The 21,689-nt window shown below is 37.8% G+C and overlaps 1 long non-coding RNA gene across 1 annotated transcript in view; it reads right to left on the bottom strand.

Moving 5' to 3' along the window:
- The window catches only part of LOC121819630 (uncharacterized), a 366,128-nt gene that overhangs the window by 27,225 nt on the left and 317,214 nt on the right, over positions 1–21,689 (bottom strand). Inside the window, exon 9 of the long non-coding RNA XR_006059914.2 lies at positions 4,929–5,062. This is a non-coding gene — a long non-coding RNA (uncharacterized LOC121819630). The remainder of the gene's footprint in view (positions 1–4,928; positions 5,063–21,689) is intronic.

Genomic DNA, 21,689 nt, shown 5'->3' with positions numbered 1-21,689 from the left:
CTTTCAATAAAAATATATTAAAGGAGAAAGATGTTGTAGACATACTTTTTCTATATTTTTATTGCTAAATATAACTAAAAATCCTGCACATTGTATATAACAGAAACATAAGAAGAGTCTGAAAGCTAGAGAAAATAAGGTAGACAGTGTATGCACCTCAGGGCCCAGAAATCAACGCAATGGTGTGTTCCCCAGTTTTTTGTTTTTTTTTTTTTCTATTTTTGCCCCATATATACCAGGCTAGGCTTCCCCCGTGGCTCAGCAGTAAAGAATCTACCTGCAATGCAGGAGCCATAGGAGACATGGTTTCAGTCCCCGGGTTGGGAAGATCCCCTGGAGGAGGAAATGGCAACCTACTCCAGTATGCTTGCCTGTAGAATCCCCATGGACAGAGGAGCCTGGTGGGCCACAGTCCATTAGGTCACCAAGAGTCAGACATGACTGGAGCGACTTAGCATATACCAAGCTAGGAGCTGAAGAAGCTATTAAACCAGAAATGCCACAAAGCACAGGCAAGCAAAGACTGTCCTCTCTAGACAAACAATTAGGAAAAAGATAGCTTAGCAAGATAGAAAAATTTAGACAATAGCCACTATTACCCAGCCAAAGAGCACAGAAAGAGCTGTGGTACAACATCATGCATGCCAGCGAAGGCTGAGTGAAATGCTTAGAGTGCCATCATGCACAGGTTATAATGAGGCCTCACAATGGCCTGATCGATTGTGATAAATGAGGAAAATGAGGAAGTAGCTGGAACTTTCATCACCGATGGAAGAGAACTAGTCCTTCCCCAAGAGTGCTGTTGTCAGTGGAGATCATATGTGGATTCTAGACTTCCACCCCAATCTGGCAATAATGAGGAGCATCCCCTCTCCGATCCTTGATTGTCAACAGAGTGCTACTGGACATTATTCCACACTTGAAAAGAATATCATACATCATACATCATCAACAAACATACATCATTTCAGGTGTAGTGTGAAAGAAAGCCAGGTAAAACAGAAGAGTTCAATAAACTAAGGTACGCATACCACTAAACTGTGCAACTTTCAACCAAAAATCATTCCTTGTACCAAGAAACAGGAAGATCACAAATTTAACAATAAAAGACAATCAACAGATTGCCAACACTGAGGAGACAAGATGTTGGAATTATCTGACAAAGATGTTAAAACTGTCATGAGAGAAAAAAAAAAAAAAAACCTTCAAAGAGCAATCATCATTACTCAATTAATGTGGTTGTAGTTCCTTGTTCATATCTTTAGTTGCAGAAGATCTTTCCTGGTAGATGGCTGTTCTACAAATAGTTGCTATTTTGTTGTGCCTATGAAAGCAGCAAGGCTCAAAGAAAGAAAAAGTATCAGCAAAAAACAAATTTCCTAAAACCTCCTCAAATTTAGCAAGAGACATAAACCTACAGATTCAATAAACAGTGAAAGATAGGATAATGCAAGGAAACCCACTCCATGACACATCATAAGAGAACTTGGGAAAATTAAACAGAGGAAAAAAAAAAAGCAGGAAGAGACAAATGACACCTTAGCTATAAGAAAAAAATCTATTTGAATGACACCAACTTTCTCATTAAAAATTATAGATGTCAAAAGGCAGTGGCACAATATTACTCAAGTGCTCAAGGATCAACTTAGATATTTACCCAGCAAAGATATTCTTCAGGAATAAAGGGGAAATTGAGACATTTTTAAATGGAAAGATCAATAAATGTGGTGGAGTAGAAAGACCCTGAGCTCACCTCCTTTCAGGGGCACAACAAAATTACAACTATTTATAGAACAACCATCTATCAGAAAAGATCTGCAACTAAAGATATGAAGAAGGAACCACAATGAGACAATAGGAGGGCAGAGTCGTAATAGAGTCAAGCCCCATATTCCCAAGTGTGTGAACCACAAACAGGAGAATAACTGCAACTGCATAATTTCCCAAGACTGCATCAAGAAGGAACAGAAAATAGAAACAGACCAATCACTAGTAATGAAACCAAATCAACAACTTAAAAATATCCAACAACAAAATGTGAGGACCAGAGGGCTTCACACAATTCTACTAAACATGTAGGGATGATTTAAGACCTAGCCTTCTCAAACTATTCAAAAAAATTGTGGAGGAAGGAACACTTCCAAACTTATTCTATGAGGCCAACATTGCTCACATACCAAAAAAAAAAAAATCACAAATAAGGAATTATAGGCCAATGAACATAGATGTAAAATTTCCCAATAAAATAACAGCAAATGGAATTCATATTAAAAGAATGATACTCCATAATTAAATGGTATGTAATTCAGGGAAACAGGGATGGTTCATTACGTACAAATCAAACACTGTGAAACACCACATTAATCAAAAATAGAAGTGACAATTATCTTAACAGATGCAGAAACAACTTTTGACAAAGTTCATCATCCATTTATAATAAAAACTCTAATAAAGTGGGTATAGAGAAAACATGATTCTATATAAAAAAAAAGCCGAGACAAACCTACAGCCAAAATCATCCTTGATGGTGAAAAGCTGAAAACATTTCCTCTAAGATCAAGAACAAGACAAGGACCACCTCTCTTGCCACTTTTTTTCAACATGGTTTTGGAATTCCTAGCCACAGCAATCAGACAAGATATAAAAGGAATCTAAACTGGAAAGAAAGAAGTAAAACTGTCACTGTTGGCATATGACATGACACTATAAAAGTTATTAAGATACCACAGAAAAACTACTATTGCTCATCAATGAATTCAGTAAAGTTTTAGGAAGTAATATCACTATACAGAGATCTATCTCATTTCCATACACTAACAATGAACTATCTGAAAGAGAGATTAAGGAAACAATCCAATTTATAATTGTATCAAACAGAATAAAGTATCTAGCAATAAACCTATCTAAAGGGGGAAAACCAATAGTCAGAAAACTTTAAGACATTGACAAAAGGAACTGAAGATGGCACAAAGAAATAGCAAGAAATAGCGAGCTATACCAAGTTCATGTACTACAAGAATTAATGTTGTTAAAGTGACAATACTACCCAAGGTAATCTACAGATTTAATATAATTCCTATCAAAATACCCAGATACTTTTCACATAACTAGAACAAATAATTGTAAAATTTGTGTGGGAAACACAAAAGACACAAATACCAAAAGTAATCTTGAGAAAGAACTTGAGATTATAATATTCCCTGACTTCAGACTACACTACAAAGCTACAGTAATCAAAATCATATGTTGCTGGCACAAAACAAACACAGAGATCAATGGAACAGAATACAGAATCCAAAAATAAACCCACATGTTTGTGGTCAATCTATGAAGGACACAAGACTATACAAGAAAGAAAAGACAGTCTCTCCAATAAATGGTGCTGGGCAAGCTGGACAGGTACAGGTAGAAGAATCAAATTAGAAATTCACTCACACCATATATAAAAATAAACTCAAAATGGATTAACAACCTGACAGTAAGACCAGAAACCATAAAAATCCTAGAAGAAAACATAGGTGGAACACTCTGACATAAATCATAGCAATATTTTTTAGATCTGTCATCTAAGGCAAAGGAAATAGGAAAAAGAAATGGGGCCTAAAGCTTAAATCTTTTGCACAGCAAAGGAAGTCATTGGATGAATGAAAAGACAATCTATGAAATAAGAGAAAATATCTTCCAATTATAAAACTATAACTATGCAAATTTATAAAAAGTTCATACAACCCAACAAACAAACAATGCAATTTAAAAATGGGCAGAAAACTGAAGAGACATTTTTCCAAATCAGACATAAAAATTGCCAACAGGCACATGAACAGATGCTCAACATCATTAATCGTAGAAATGGAAATCAAAACCATAATAAGATATCACCTCACATCTGTCAGAATGACTGTCATCAAAAAGACCACGGATACAAATGGAGAGGATTTGGTTAATGGGGAAACTTCGTACTGTTAGTGGGAATGCAAACTGGTGCAGACACTGTGGAAAATAAAAGCTAAAAAAGGAACTATCATATGACACAGCAATCACACTCCTGGATATATATGTATATATGTAGTTCTAAATATAGATCGATGAATCATCTAAAACAATTATAAATGGAGGAGTTTAAATGACAGAAAGGTAAAGTTTCCATAGGTCACTCAAAACTATAATATGAGAACAATGGTGAGCTTATAAGTCTCCTATATGAAGATACAGCCTACCAAAACTTGTGGAACAAAGGCAAAGCAGTGCTGGGAGGAAAATCTATAGCATTAAATAGAACCTAGAAAAAGAAGAGAAAAATAAGCCCAAAGCAAGCAAATGGAAGGAAATAATAAATCTTAAAGTGAAAATTAATGAAACAGAAAGCACTTAGAGGGAAAATAATAGGGAGAGGAATCAATAAAACAGACCTGGCTCTTTGAAAAGATTAACAAAAGTCAGTAATATCTTATAAGAATAAAAACAGAAGACCCAAATTAGTAATATCAAGGGTGACACAGTGGATATCAGTACAGACTACACAATCATCAAAAGAATAAGGGAACACTGGAAACAAAGGACCAACTCCAAAACAGGAATGCGTTGAAAAATGTCAAGGTCTTTTATCATCCTTCTCTCTGCAACACCTCATTTTTTTCTCTCTGAAGGAGAAGTCATTCCTATAACCAAACGTAAGTCTCTTGAGTCTAACAACAAATTCATTCCACTCAATTTGGTTCAGATATTTGGTCCAATTTGATCCAATCCACTAAGACCAGACACATGAGCCTCTACTATACATATAGCTGGAAGAGCCCACTTTGATGAATGATGGGCATCATCGGGCTAGGTAGCATTTGAAGATTTCTATATACCCTTACTGCTAAGAGAAGAAAAAAAAAAAAAGCATACACACACAAACATTGTAATATTAGAACTTTGTTGCTCACCTCTTTTGAATGCTCTTCATATCTCTGCAGATAATACCCATTTCTCAACCCCGCCAAACCCCATCTCTTCGGTGAATTCCCATCTGCATATGCAAGTCTTTATTGAGCTCAGCTTCTTGAAATCCTCACAGCACCTAAGCAGCGCACCAAGAGATTTGGGATGTGATAATGTATCACCACATATAGCTCACCATTGTTTTCTATCTATTAGTGTTGGCTCATAAATCATGTCTAATACTTATAAATGTCCATCTGCAGTGGGTGCTTTTCTACATACTCATTAGCACAATAGGTGCTCAGTAAATTCCTATTTAATGAATAATTATTGACAAATTTCAGTAGTCTTTTCCACAATGGGATTTGCTGCTGCTGCTGCTAAGTTGCCTCAGTCATGTCCAACTCTGTGCGACCCCATAGACGGCAGCCCACTAGTCTCCTCTGTCCCTGGGATTCTCCAGGCAAGAATACTGGAGTGGGCTGCCATTTTCTTCTCCACTGCATGAAAGTGAAAAGTGAAAATGAAGTTGCTCAATTGTGTCCAAATCTTAGCGACCCCATGAACTACAGCCTACTAGGCTCCTCTGTCCATGGGATTTTCCAGGGAAGAGTACTGAAGTGGGTTGCCATTGCCTTCTCCCAATGGGATCTAGGAAGCTGTATATCTTTCAAGTAAAAGAAAAATATGAAATACTTTGATCTAGATAAAAATATTTAAGAAATGAATTGGTGTTTTACATACTGAGGTATAAAAGCAAAAATACCAGAAACTTAGAGTTATTTACCACTGTTATTGAATTATTTTTCACAGAATGCATGGATGGGGAAAAAAAAAAAGTAACTTACTTGCTTTTCTGGCAAGAGAATTAAAGTACAGGGGTGCTGAGGGAATGAATGACTTGTGGTTGAATGGAAAGTCAGCTCTGAAGCTGAGACTCAATATTATGCAGGTATTATTATTCATTTATTCATTCTTTATTGACTGTGTGCTAGGTGCTATGAAAAATACCAAGAAATAAAAGGTCCCATTTTCAAAGAACTTACACGTCAGTGAAGGAGATGAGACATATAAATAAGTTCAGAGATAAAACAATATAATATTACCTTGAAGTGGTTTATCTGTGAAGTTTTCAATTCCATTACCCATTATGCTATTTTAAGCATCAAACTGATATTCTTATAGGTTCCTCCCTTTATATTTAGTATATTTAGTATTTTTGTTATTGAAAACCTCTATGCCATTACATTTTCTCCCAGTCTATCATCCATTTCCCTTTATTTCTTGTCCTGTCTGTGCCCAATATTAAAAGTTTCATCACTCAAGATTATCCCTAATGCTCTTGTTTTCTATTTCACCCTATTCATCCATTCAGTTCAGTCAATCAACAAATGCGTATGGAGAACTTAGTTGATTCAGGCACTATCCCAGGTGCTAGGGGTACAACAGCGAATCAAATCACTTGTCCCAGAGCTTTGGTGACTGAGAACCCTCAGCTTCTTGTACATTCTGACTTAACTCCACTAAGAGAAAAAAAATTACAATAGGATGTATTGATGCAATTAGAAATGAATGATCCTCTCTCTCACCCAATCTTTAAACAGGACTAATAAGCTCTTTGTGAACAGCCCTTTGTCTTTTAAAGCAAATGTTTCCCTTTCTCAAATATTCTACCCCCTCATCCCCCACCCTTGGTGAGTGGCCTTTTCTCTTTCTTCACTAAGAAAAAGCAGGCTTGTCTTCTGAGGACTTCCTCAGCTCCTGCTTCTTTCCCCTGCATCCATCATTCCCCTTGGTGTCTGTTGCTATTTCCCTTGCATCACAAACCCCTCCACTGCATTTCATGCCTTGGAAATATTTCATATTTCCCAAAAGATGCTGCGCTAGTAACTGTCATTCTTTCTTGTTCCTCAACCTCTTTCTTCTTTGCCTGTGAACATGCTTCAGTCTCTTCTATCTAGAAAAATATAAATAAAATTCCTCATCTGACTTCTTCCTCTAGTTATTATTCTGTATGTTCCTGCCCTTAAAAACAGTAAATTGGGTGAAGCCTCGATGAGGAGAGGGCTTCCCGGGGTGGCTTAGGCAGTAAAGAATCTGCCTATAATGCAGGAGACTTGAATTCAATCCCTGGGTCAGAAAGATCCTCTGGAGAAGGAAATGGCTACCCACTCCAGTATCCTTGCCTGGAGAATTCCATGGGCAGATGAGCCTGGTGGGCTACAGTCCATGGGGTCACAAAGAGTCAGGCACAACTGAGCAACTAACACTTTTACTTCTCAGTGAGGAGAAACTTTAAAATGACCAAGCTCCTAGGAGGTCTTATGAAAGAAAGATCCTGAGATCAGAAAAGCTCTTTGTAAAGACTCTCTACATGGGTGTAATATTTATAGATGGTAATATGAGCTCAGTGATTTGTATGCAGTTTTATGTTGCACTGTTTGTTGTGAGAAAATCCTTGGTGCCATCCTCTGTATCTGATAAGTTGTCTGTGCTGCATAAATACAAAGGCAGCTTTTCAGGGCCATTTGCCATAGCTTGAAAGCACACCAGGAAGCATAGCTGGAGAGCCTGATGAAATGTATAGCTCAAGGAAGCACAAAAGTTGGGAGTGGGGAAGACTCGTGCCTTTCAAAACAGGATGAAGCTTATGAGCAGCCTCTAGATCATAATGATATATGTCTATTGAGTGAGTAGGGCAGAACTGGCTGGTCCTATATCCCCTCCTTTCTTAATCTGCCCTCTCTTCAGAAGAAAGAGCTTTCTCCCTGGGGTCACCTTGTTTTGGGTTTCCAGCCAGCTCTGCTTCTACTCTGAATGTGTAAGCATCATAATTCTCTAGCCTTTCAACGCCAGAAGAATGTAGAATGTGGAATTATCTCCTCGAGAAACAACAGAATCCCCTCTACAAAAAAAATAAAAATAAAAGATAACAAATCAGTATTTGATTTTGACAATATCTACAAGATCCAGAGAAGCAATGGCTATAAAAAGTTCTAACCCTTTTTTCCACCAACCGCAATATCATTTCCATTATTTCTCCAGGCTCCCATTCGGAATTCAAAGCAATTTATCTGAAGTTCAGACACTGTCACTGTGATTTAGTTTCAGTTTTATGGCAACTGCAGGTCTCTAATAAGTATGCTCCTTTCATTGATTTTGTTCCCCTTCAGCTGCTGCTGTAAATGTAATTGAAATTTTTTGTTTTTTTCTCCTGACCTAACTTTTTTTTTTAACTGACAAGAGAGCAATCAGTGCAGTGTCCTATGAGTTTCATATACTCCATTGATAAGAAATAGTTTCTTCTGGAAACAGATATTCCCTATCATTTCCCTTTAACTAATTATATGCCCTTGTGGCTCAGCTGGTAAAAAAATCTCCCTGCAATGTGGAAGACCTGGGTTCGATCCCTGAATTGGGAAGATCCCAGGAAAGGCTACCCACTCCAGTATTCTGGCCAGGAGAATTCCATGGACTGTATAGTCCATGTACTCACAGAGAGTCAGACACGACTGAGCGACTTTCACTTTTACTTTCAATTATATGTTAGAAGTACAAGTTTTATACCCTCACCTCCCAATTTCTTTATGTTTTAGAGCATCAGTTAATGTCAGGAGTTAGAGGATCTTTTTAAAAAATTTTTGGGGAAAGGTGTAAAGTGAAATACATAGTAAGCTGACTTTTAGGCAGTATTTTTCATTTGTTTAAGTCATTTTTCAGTGCTGGGATTTTCCTCTGTTGATGGACTAATCCATTCATAGAAGCCTGGCCTACTTCCTCTCCAGAAGTTAATTTGAGACCTCAGAAGAGAAAGGAACCTCACATGGTTCTCAGGCAAACACAAGCACTTCCCAAGGAGAAAAGTACTTATCCTTGACATGGAGACCCACAGTCTTGTCTGTCATGAGCCAAAACCCAGATAACTCCTGTCTCTCATGCATAATTCCTGGAAACACAGACTAAAAGTGACAGATTGAAGGGCTAGCCACATTTCCCCCTTTCCTTCTTTTTCCTGAACTTTCCACCCTGATTTTAAATGCCATTTTCAATATGCACTACATTCTCATATGTATTTGGTTATTTTTTGGATACTACTCATCTATTTAGTTTAATTCTGTACTTTTAGAATATATTTCGGAGAAGGCAACAGCAACCCACTCCAGTACTCTTGCCTGGAAAATCCCACGGACGAAGGAGCCTGGTAGGCTGCAGTCCATGGGGTTGCGAAGAGTCGGACACGACTGAAGCGGCTTAGCAGCAGCAGCAGAATATGTTTTAGAATCAGGTAAATTTTTGTCTGATTTAAAAGTATTTGGGGTTTAATTACACTGAGTCCTGCAATCAACTGTTGTGAAAATTTTATAAGATGCTATAAAACTTTCCTGTAGTATTTTTAAATTAAAAGCAGTGAATTCATCTGTACAAGTAACAATATGTCCTTTTGGCATTTACTTATTTCATGTAACTGTTTTTAATACTATATTTCATCAGATCTAGTACATCATTAGCTAGACACCATTTACAACTAAGAGAAATCACTGCTAATTATAATAAGATAGCACAAATCATTACATAAATTTTAATTTTAAAGATGACATAATTTGAAAATAAATGCACTGTAAAAATCAATAAAATAAAATAATTCTTATCTTCATGATAATCTAATTTCAAAAGACTTATTGATACCTAAACTTCCCATCATTAATTTTGTTATGTGTTTAGTGGCTTGTTTTATTTAAATCTGGAGAAGGAAATGGCAGCCCATTCCAGTATTCTTACCTGGAAAATTCCATGGACAGAGGAGCCTAATTTAGATTGGACTATTAGTGAACCTAATTGAAGAACCAAAGACATAGAAATATGCACAAAATCTGACTGCCTAGCTCAGTGGATTATCACAAATCCATCACACCCATAATATTAAGCACCCAAACCAAAGATCAGATATATTAGCAGTGTCCAGAAACTCCTCTTGTGCCTCCTCCTAGTTGCCATTTCCTTCCCAAGGAAATTCATATGCTGACTTGGAAAAGTATACAGTGTAGATTAATTCTGCCAACTTTTGACCTTTGTAAAAATAGAACTGTGGCCCATACACAATTATGCACTGTGGACTCACTAGTGTCTGGCTTTGTTTGCTCACCATACTATTGTGAGATTCACTCCTTTAGTTGGAGGTAAATATTGAGCTCCATTCTACTTGCTGTGTGGTATTCCACTGTATAAGCATAACACATTGATCCATTCCAATGTTACTGGGCATGTGGGTAATTTCCAATTTCACATATTTCATTTTTACCTTAAGTACCACCTTTCCTTGAAAATGATTATTCCAGAAATAAACAAATGATTACCTGGCAATATATAAAGGAAATGAAGCACAAAATATTTTAACAGAGATAAACTAATTTCATTCTGAAGGTTTTCCTGAGCAATGATTTTGCTATACAGAATCATTTTGGTGCATTTTTGAAACATGTATTTTCTAAGATCAAGAGGAGAGTACAAGCAAAGCTACAGATTAGTCTGGGGTTAAAGCCATAAATTGAGGAGGCTTTGTTTCTAAAATATTGTCTAAAATCAGATGGATTTCTCAGTGTAGAAGCTATGTGCTACCACCCTTGGTTGTTTTTCTTTGCTTAGTTTCTCTTCTTTATTTTTCCCCATTGTCTCCTTTACTTTTCCAACGATACTGTCACTTGGAAAGTGTTCTCAAATTAATCCAGTGATTAAATGCTCCCATAATTCAATAATCTCTATCTGAAAACACATGGTTTGACAGATTAAGAAATAGCAATGATTGCATTTTAATATTAATTAAAATGTCCAACTCTCTGTGACCCCATGGACTGAATTCTCCAGGCCAGAATACTGGAGTAGGTAGTTGTTCCCTTCTCCAGAGGATCTTTCCTGGCCCAGGAATCAAACCCAGGGTCTCCTGCATTGCAGGTGGGTTCTTTACCAACTGAGCTACCAGGGAAGCCCTTTACTAATACTTAAATCTATTTATAATCTCACAAAAAATGAAGAATAAACCGCTGGAGAAATATCTACCAAATATTTACCAAATATAATGTAAAAAATCAGTGTAAATGCTACTTTAACTAAATTCTCTGATCTGTGTTTTCTAACTAGGGACCCACAAGACACTGTTTCTAAATAAATAGGAAATGTGAGAGAAAGCGAATTCTTTGAAAGTCATCCTCCAAACGTGATCTCCATCTTAGGTAGTCCCCTGTGTCCTCCAGGAAGATAAGGGTCACAGCCAACCTGGCTTCAGGGCCTCAGTCATGGATGCTTAGGGGAGTGGAGGCCATCTGGGACTATGGAGCAAGCACAAGATTTGGAGTCAGCAGGAATCAGTGTGGACAAATGATCTAATTCTCTTAAGTTTCAGTTTTTTCATCAAGAAAATGGGAATAAATCATCCTTACCTCATAGGAATGTGATGAACACTAAATCAAAAAGGATACAGAGATAGCATCATAAATGTACACGGTTTTCATTTCCTTTAGCCAACAACAAGTAAAGTCTTCTACTTCCCATTTGATAAGTAGGTTTGAAACTCTTTACCAGCTTAACCCTTTTGTCAAATTAAATTTTACATAAGCTATAGACAATTAAACTAGTTAAAAGAAGAGCCTAGTTTGAATCCAGTTGTACCTAGATGGTTCCTCCATGGGTCGTAGGAAAAAAAAAAAAAAAAAAAGGCCATCTCATTTGCCACTGAGCAGGATACTCTTCATCCACAACAGAAAAGCTGTGAATCTTATTTTTAACAAAATTCTTTTGAGGAAGAAATTTCACAAGCTAATTTGTTAGCTAAATTCCAGTATCTGCTACCCATTATAGGCAAGAGCTGCATTTCAAAGTCACATCCAAATGACTGTTAGTTTTGAAAAGAAACCCCTTTCCTCTCCCTTTGAAGGGAAATAGAAAACAGCTATTCACCGGCATATGTATATAAATTATTGCAGGCTTGTTTTGTTTTCTATCATCTTTAAATTCATCCTGAGATTCAATAATCAGAGCTCCTTTAGACTGTCTTTAAAAATCAATTTATTCAATGCTTTGTCTTTTTCATCACTTTTGAGATATTTCACATCTCTGTACCTCACTTCATAGTCTTTAAACTTAGGAGAAATACTTTTCTCCAAAGAGAGAAACAGCGAATTAAAAAAAAAAAAAAAGGGCAGCTAAACATCTACAACCCATACTGAATTATATATAGGAGTGGAGGAGGGGATGAAACCTAATGAGACAGAGAGAGATGTGATCTAAAATCTGTCCCTAGACACAAACACTTAATTTGTTAGCCTTGACAGCCCATTTGTACTATGTCACACCAATAAAGTTATAAAAATTGAAGCTGAAATTAATCTATTTCCCCTCAGCTCTGAGTCCGTCCCTTTCTAATCTTGTATAAATGGTACTTTGATTCAGAGCTCCTGTTATTCGCATTGTCAGTATCCTAGAAAACACACTGCTTACAACAAATATGCTACAAACAGTTTTGCAGGGTCAAACTGAGCCAATTGCTAAGAATGAGATTAATTAAAGGTGGAAAGAGACTGCATGTATTGAGTACCTCCTGAGTTTCAGGCCATAGTTTAGACTTGTTATCTTATTTAATACACACAGACACACCAGAGCTCCATTTTGAATAAGTGAACTGGGCTCAGAATTGTAATGCTCTAAGCCCTATGTCACACAGCTATTAATAGGTTTAACTAGAAAACAAGTTACAGGTCAGACTGATTCTGAAGTCCATGATTGGGAGTGGGGCGGGAACTGTAGGAACAAGATCATATGCGTATTTAAGAATAATTTTCAAATGGTTTTCTTCTCAGACCTCGCCAAGGGCTATCCAATTGAAACATTTAAGTCCCACATTCCTACAATGCAGTGTCCTCTTCACAGGAAGCATGATGAACTGCAGTCTCACGTATGTCTGGGACTCGCCTACTCCCACCCCTGACAACCAGTCCTGAAACTACAGCATCCCTGGGTATGCTGTACAAGGAAAGCCTGTTTTCAGAACAGAAGTCCCTGCAGTAAGTTATTAACTACTGTCAGCAAGTAGGTAAGAGCTTTAAGCAGCTCCTGTCCTCATGCCCTGGCATCCAGATGCCACCTGTGGACAGCCTAGGACAAGTCACTCCCCCACTCCCCCCATAGAAAGATGGTTACTCTGATGTTCTCATCAAAGGCTGATATCACCCACTGAATGTGACTTCTGTCTTGGTAATCAGATTTCACATCTACGATATTAATAAAATGCCAAGTATCACAAATGGGATGAAGTCAGGTAATGTTCTTTTTAATTCAAAAGACTTCCTACACATCTGTACTTTACAATTATTTGTCTAAAACAAATTGATTCAGTTAATTTCCTGAGCTGAAGTAGTACATAAATTAAATTAGAATCTCAATGATTAAGGAATAATGACATCAGTGGTATGGTTTTAACCATTCTATTGACTCAAAACAGGTCTTTTCCTTGGGAAATAGTTAATAGATAAAACTATGACTAAGACAGATAATAACAATTAATGCATCAGGTCAGAGGTTAAGTCACTTTTAGCCCCATTATGAGCATTTCCTGACTATTAGTTTGATTTTGACCTTGTTAACATAGATGTCAGAGGGCACAAGATGTACTCTGAACCTATTTAAAATAAGGTTCCTCAAGCCTAAATGGCCCTTTACCAGGAAATAGATGAAAAGCAGTAAGTTTAATGGTCTGATGACTCCAGCTGGTACTCCTCATAAGAGAAGCTGATAGAGTTTCCATCTGCATTTTTTTAAGTCAGAGTTGCTATGGTCTGAATATTTGTGTCCCCCCAAAATTTTTATGTTCAAATTCAAACCCCTCAGATGATGGTATTAGGTGGTGGGTCTTTGTGATGAATGAATGAGAATAAATGATATGAATGCCCTTGAGACACCCCCACAGAGTTCACAAGCCCCTTCCACTTTGTGAGGATGCAAGAAGTCAGCTATACTGCAAAAGGCCCCCATCTGATCATCCTGATCTGGGACTTCCAGACTTCAGAACTATAAGAAATAAAATTTATTGTTTACGAACTATCCAGTCTATGGTATTTTGTTACGGTAGCCTGAATGGACTTGGATGCATCATTGATTTAAACTATCTTAGATTGAGCTGAAAGAAAAGGTACAGTGTAAGGTTGTTTTCAGTGGTAGCACAACCTTAAGTGGTAAAAGAGCCTTTAACTTAACAAAATGATGTGAAGGCATCTCAAGAAGCAATAGTGGCAGTGTTACAAAGAGGACAAATAAAGCACTACATTAAACAATGTGTCTTGGACAAGAAAATCCTAAAGATGAAAGTGTTACCAAGGGCCCAGAAGAGAGACAGTGTTCAGGCAGCCCAGAGTCCTCATACATTCCCATACGTTCCCTCGTATATCCTCACACGGATTGAGCAGGAGTGCTGCAGGAGAACACTGGAAATGTCAGGACAGCATCTCATGAGAAAATGAGGACAATTTTCTTCCCAAGAGAACCTGATGAACTGACTCTGTCAATAATCTAAAAAAATTTTTAAAGATCAATACCTATCATTTAGTGGCTCTTTGGAAGTGAACACACACATACCCCTCCTCATTGTGAAGTTAGTATAACTACCATCCCCATTTAACAGATGAGGAAGGAACCCAACATATGGTTCATTTAATTCATTTGCCTAAGGTAACCCAGTTAGAAAGAACTGGAATTATTGACTTCAGCCCTGGTCCTCTGATACAAAATGCCACATGTCTTCATTTTTAGCACATTATTCTTGATTCTTTGTGTGGTGAAGATAAGAGAAAAAAGCAGGCTTGCTTTTTCTGCCACTCCCCTGCTAAGGGGTAAGGAGTCTTCTGCTGGACCAGATTCAAGATGTTGGAATCCCAGAAATAGGGAGAGAGGAAAGGAAACCTTTAGCTTCAGAGGCTAAGGTAGTCTACACAAGTAAAAGCAGTGGTGGGGAACCAGAAACAGGGGGGGAGGGGGTTTAACTGTAGGAGGAAAATAGGAAGGCAACATAGAATCTTTCAAGAAGATAACCAGGAATTTAAGAATGTTCAGAATTAAGAGAAGCACCTTTAGAAATTTTAAGAAACTGTGTTGAGCATTAGTGTTTGTCATTGTTATTGCTGCTATAGTTTTAAACAGGTTTGATTAATTAACTGATATAGGTATTTCATTTTTCCTTACTAGATTGATTAGACTACATGAATTCTACTTTATATGTATAAGTAGTGATGGTAAAATATAAAAGTCAGTTCTGGACAATTTTGCATATATATATAGCTAAACTAAGGCAATGGCACCCCACTCCAGTACTCTTGCCTGGAAAATCCCATGGACGGAAGAGCTTGGTGGGCTGCAGTCCATGGGGTTGCTAAGAGTTGGACATGACTGAGCGACTTCACTTTCACTTTTCACTTTCATGCATTGGAGAAGGAAATGGCAACCCACTCCAGTGTTCTTGCCTGGAGAATCCCAGGGACAGAGGAGCCTGGTAGGAGGCTGTCTATGGGGTCTCACAGACTCGGACATGACTGAAGCGACTTAGCAGCAGCAGCTAAACTAAAGTTTGTGCAAATATATAGCAAACAAAATTTTCCAGTCTTTTGTTCACTAATACACTCTACCCTCAGTCAAAAATGGATAACTTTCACTCCTTGAAAGCACTCCAGATTTTTCTAGCTTTATATCTTTGCCCCATATCCCTTTAGAAAAGGCTTCCTGTGCTTTCCCAGACAGGCATCGTGCATCTCACTCTATAGATTTCTTTTGAACAATAACTCCCTCATTCATTCCTGTGTTCATATAAAAAGAAATTCGTTGCTTTGTAGGGGTTGTGTAAAGTAAGAAATGAAGAACTTAAGAGTTTACTGTGTATTTAGAGGAATATTGTAAGAAATTGGAGGGTAGGGAAGAGCCAAATCTATTTTCAATGTAACCTATGTCAGAGTGGAAATCTGAAGACCCTCTGGATATATGAACTTTCTGTAGGTGTTTTGATCACTTCCACTAAGTACAAGGCAGCTGGAAAGATGATGCAAAGGCTCATTAGAGGATTGTCAAAGCAAAATCATTCCTGGCTTTCACCACTTGGAAATCAAGCAGAGGAACTGGGAAGATTGCCCAGCAGTTTGCAAGGAGACGTTTCTACCATGAGGCCATGAAATAGAATTTAACATTATAAACTTAATTGTAGTCCTCATTTCTCTGTCTCCTCCTAACCTTGGACATTAAAGGAATTGATATTATCAGTGAATGCAGTGAGTCAAGTTCCTAATAACATTCAAGCAATTGAATGATGTACCCTAGGCACTTACTTTCCACCAGGCCAAGAGTTGAGTTAGTCAGGTCAGCAGGTTGGAAAGGTGCTCTAAAAAAGAAAAGTGTGAATGGTGTAATCACCCGCCAGCCAACAACAGGAAGGTGCTCTCTTGCTCCCTCAACAAGTTCAGTGAAACTCCGCATAGTGTCATGTCAGCCCCTGGGGTTCATTTTCTTTGGGTCTACTACATTAGATTCTATAGATTTTTAAGCTACAAACATATCAGTGATAATATTATTCCTATCATGCTTTGAAGCCACCTATTTGGTCCTAGAAGGAACGGGGATCAAACAGTTCAAATCCACACAAAATGACTGCTCTAAACATAAACCAATACACTAGCAATATGCATACTGAATCTGGAATTTTTTTCAAGCATGAATAAGCAATCTGGTGAAGGAAAACCGAAACTTTATGTACACTCTGTTTCTGGAAAGACAGTATGAATATTGGACAGTTGGATTCAAGACTATGTTTTTAGCATGGTTAACTATTTTTACTTCCATTAAACTATGGCTGCCATTTTACTGGTTTTAGTTCAGTTCAGTCACTCAGTCATATCTGATTCTTTGTGACCCCTTGGACTGCAACATGCCAGGCTTCCCTGTCCATCACCAACTCCTGGAGATGGCTCAAACTCTTTATCTATTGAGTCAGTTATGCCATCCAACCATCTCATCCTCCATCGTCCCCTTCTCCTCCTGCCTTCAATCTTTCCCAGCATCAGGGTCTTTTCCAATGAGTCAGCTCTTCGCATCAGGTGGCCAAAGTATTAGAGTTTCAGCTTCTGCATCAGTCCTTCCAATGAATATTCAGGACTGATTTCCTTTAGGATGGACTACTTGGATCTCCTTGCAGTCCAAGAGACTCTCAAGAGTCTTCTCCACCACCACAGTTCAAAAACATCAATTCTTCAGTGCTCAGCTTTCTTGACAGTCCAACTCTCATATTCATTTATGACTACTGGAAAAACCATAGCTTTGACTAGACAGACTTTTGTTGGCAAAGTAATGCATCTGCTTTTTAATATGCTGTCTAGATTGGTGATAGCTTTTCTTCCAAGGAGAAAGCATCTTTTAATTTCATGGCTGCAGTCACCATCTGCAGTGATACTGGAGCTCAATTTATTGGTATATTAGGAGCTTAAAGTCATTGTCTAATTTAGAAAAGCTACAGAAATATTACAGGTGTTATTTTTCTTGTTACCCTTGGTGATTAATATCTTTTCTCCACCCCAGCAGCTCAGGGCTCACAGAAAAGCTAACTTAGGTGATCAGTGTCTTCTCTTTTCCCTGTCCACACTCTAAAAGACTGAAAGCTAAGGCAGGTAAAAGACAAAGCAATGCATTAGCTAAAATTTATTCCTCAAGGTTTAAACAAGTATTATAGTTTTCACCAGCAAATGTTCTCTGTAACTAGGAATCTAGACATTTGTAAAAATAGAATAAAATACGACCACATAAAAATGCCCCTATTTTAAACTGTTACAAGTAATTTGGAATTACTTGGGTCTCTAATTTTTATGCTTCTGTATGTGTAGGAAAGATAAAAAAAAAGTTGTATTTCAAAAAGTCACTCCAATAAAAAAAAAGTTTAAGAAAAAAAATCAATATTCTTTCTGCATGGTAGGGTACTGTGATATGTCTACATATTTACAAGGGGCACGCATAATGTTTAAATCAGGGGGAAAGTTATAGTAAGCCTTTTTTTTTAAAAAAGAGAATATATTGTACTTCTATAAAAGTTGTAGATTTCTGTCTTTTATGCAACAGTGCCAATAAAGTAGAACTAAAATTTTACTCAATTCCAGAAAAGTAAATGTTCCTTTTGAATTTAATAACCAGCATTTATGACAGGATCTACTTGAAGGAGAAAAAAATACAGCTCAATTTTGCCTTTGAGAAACAAAGTAGGTTTTCTCCACAGACAAAGTGAGTGTAATAAAAGCCAAATGTTTTAACAGATGAGTAGACTGTTCATGATAAAAAAAAAATTAGAAAAACAAAACCCAAAAATCATCTTTTAAATAAGTAGTTTCAGAGTCATATGGTGTTTGTAATAGACAGTTAAAGAGGTTTTGCTCAAGTACAACCTAACACATGAATCTTTTCCAGTGAAAATAAACTGTCTGGGATCATAGATACGACATATTTAATTATTTTCTGGGAACTCAATTATGCAGTGATCATCTCTGATCCTTGAAATGATAATACAGATAAATACTCTATACAGTGATGCCACAGTATAAATTTCGGAGAGTCGTCAGAGCTTTAAATCAAGGCTAATATACTTTGAAGATGAAATGATTCCAATTAGCCTTGGTACCCGCAAGTCTCCAAATTCATCACAAGAAAAACACAACTTCAATACATTTCAAGAAATATTTACTTTGCTAATTGCCAACATGTTCCAAATTTTCTAACTTGGAGACACAAAGTCCAAAAGAACGACTTTGTTGGCCTTAACTAAGGTGTAACTATACCACCAGGATTCACATTGATGGCATCAAAGCATTTATTCCACATTCTTACCAGACTTGTAACACAAAGAATGTCCCATTTAGTCAGTACCGATATAATTTTTAAAATAAAACTTTCATATAAAACAAATCTAAGACAAGAATACCCCTAAAGTCATCCCCTTTTCTGGGTTCCTAATTTCAAAGGCAAAAGTCAAATTTGAATAAGATCTTATCAGAAAAAGACAGAAGTGAAAAAGCTAACAGTTTCTTCTGTCGCATGTTGAGCGCAATCTCAGTGAAGGCTATGGGATCACATGATTAGGTTTCAGAAGTAGCGCATGTGGAAGAAGGTTGGTAGGGAAAGAAGTTAGGGCACAACAGTAGGAATAGTCTCTCAAAACACTTAAACAGCAGGCATTTTATATATATTATCTTATTTAACTTCCCCAACAGCTTTATGAAGTAAATGCCATTTTCTTTTCTATTATTGCATCTTTATGGATGAAAAATCTCCAATAGAGAACAAGTGATGAGATCAGGTCAGGTGATATGCTTAGTAACTAGTAGAGCACAATTTAAACCCATCTCTGTCGAATGCCAAAGTCAAAGCTCTTAATTTATCAATAACTCTACCTTTCAAGATACTTTACAAAGGATCACTATTTTTCTCTTAAAAGAAAAAAAAAAGGACTTTAGAGATCATATTTTCCTAGGGCACTGACATTAACTATGAAACCTGAATCTCTCTGAGATTGCTGGTCCCTGCCTCAGTGCCTACCCACTCCAGTGTTCTTGCCTGGAGAATCCCAGGGATGGGGGAGCCTGGTGGGCTGCCGTCTGTGGGGTCGCACAGAGTCGGACACGACTGAAGCGACTTAGCAGAAGCAGCAGCAGCCTCAGTGCCTAGCAGAATGAAGAAAGGAATCAGGGTTTAATTTGTATGAAATTACACTGTCAGGTGCAAAGTAATGGAGAAACAACTTTGTCCATGACCCCAGGTAGCTGCTAGAACTGCTGGAACCAGTGCTAAATATTTAGCTTGTTACCTACCTGTTTTATAAATGAGGAGAGAATAAGTGCCTCACTCAATGTCACCCAGATAGTTCATCACAAAACTGTTAGGAGAACCACTGATCGATATCACCCACCCTGGCAGGGCATCCACAGTCACCATTTGCATGATTACTTTTCAACAGGAAGTCCTGATAAGAAGCACAGAACTAACAAGCCACCACCAATGGGAAGGAATCTGGGAAAGGTCAAAAGAAGATGTCAATCCATATGTCCTATTGAGCTCCCTGAGTCCTTCTTGCTGGAATCCATCTTGGCTGAGTGACGTGTGCACCACCAGGACAGACCCTGAGTCAGAATGACTGGCCAGAGACAACCTAGAAACTAATCCCTTAACCATCAAACCTGATACTGAGCAGCATGGGAGAGAAGTCCTCCTGGGTTCTCTCACCCTCCTGCTCTCTGCTCAGGCACTCCTTTCCAATAAAGGCTCCTGCTTTGTCAGCACGTGGGTCTCTTTGGACAATTCATTGCTGAGTGTTATACATGAGCCCACTCTCAGGCCCTGGAAAGGGTCCCCCTTCTCACAGCATTACTAGGACCAGCATTCAGGTTTCCTTTCTCCCATGCCACTGTCTCTCCAATATCTGCTTTCATCTGCCTTCGAACCCAAAGTTCAGAAGCCACAAACTCCATCTGGCTGTACTGTACATTCTTTGAGCCCCACAATGTTTATAAACAGTGAGCCAATATTTTAAAGATACTTCACATAACAAGATATATTTACAGCTTCTCCTGAAGAAGAAGAGGAGGAGATCTGGCAACTGGATCAAGCATTTCTATGGGCCAACAATGTGCAGGAAAATGGGCATGAAGGCTGCGGTTCACAGCCATGGTGTCACTTGGTTACTGCCCCTGAAGTATCTGATCCTCCCCTGTTAGCCCCACTGGTAGTATTTTTATTGGGTATTGACCGCATATATTGCGGTAGTCATTCATAATTTCCATCAACTTTTTTCAGTTTGCTTCTCAGCGACATTGCAGCATTGTATTTCCTACAATCTGGAGGTTGTATATGGCCATGAATTAACCTTGGCCAAGGAAATGTGAGTATGGATTATGTGTGGCACCCTTGGGAAGAAGCTTTAATACCGGGACACAACGATTCACTCTTTTTTTTTCTCTTTGCCACACTGAAGAACTACTTGCCTATGAGCCTGGATCCAGGAGTAAGGACTATCCAAAGTAAAACCCACATGGGGACTCAACAGAAAGCGAACCTGAGCGAGAAATAAACCTGCTGTCTTCAACTATTGAGAATCTGGGATCCTTCTGTTTCAGCACATAATCTAGCCTCTCTGGGTTATCTCCACCATGTTAAGAGTGGCAGATAATGCCACCTTTACAAAGCCAGCCCCTGCTGCCTATGGAATTTGCTGACTCACCTTTATGGTTCAGGACAAATGGCCATTTTCTTTAAAAGATGAAAATAAATAAATAAATAAAGGAAGAGAGAGAAAAGAAAATGACATGGAGGAGGAAAAGGAAGAAGGGGGGGTGGATAAAGGCAAAAGGCAGTGGCTGTTGGTGACATTGCAGGGTCCTTAACAGATAATTCTTTCATGTTTTATTTGCAACTGTTACTGGAATCTTCATGGAGATTATAGTATAATATAACCAAAGTCACCCATCCACTGTAAGTTGCCATCAAATAAGTGTTAGAACATTAGACTAGGAGAAACAACTGAGTCCATCCTCTTATTTTACAGAGGCAAAAATGAAGACAGAAAATTTTCAGTGCTATCAAATAGTACTTTCTATAAAGATGGAAATGTTACTCTGCATTGTTAAATATAGTAGCCATTAGTTTCAGTTAATTAATGAACATGTATGGTTAATGCAACAGAAAAACTGATTATTTTATTTTAATAAGTA

This window comes from Ovis aries, chromosome 5, assembly GCF_016772045.2.
Source record: "Ovis aries strain OAR_USU_Benz2616 breed Rambouillet chromosome 5, ARS-UI_Ramb_v3.0, whole genome shotgun sequence".
NCBI lineage: Eukaryota > Metazoa > Chordata > Mammalia > Artiodactyla > Bovidae > Ovis > Ovis aries.
Note: the sequence above shows the minus strand (reverse complement) of the source record. Positions and strands in the feature narration are given on the sequence as shown.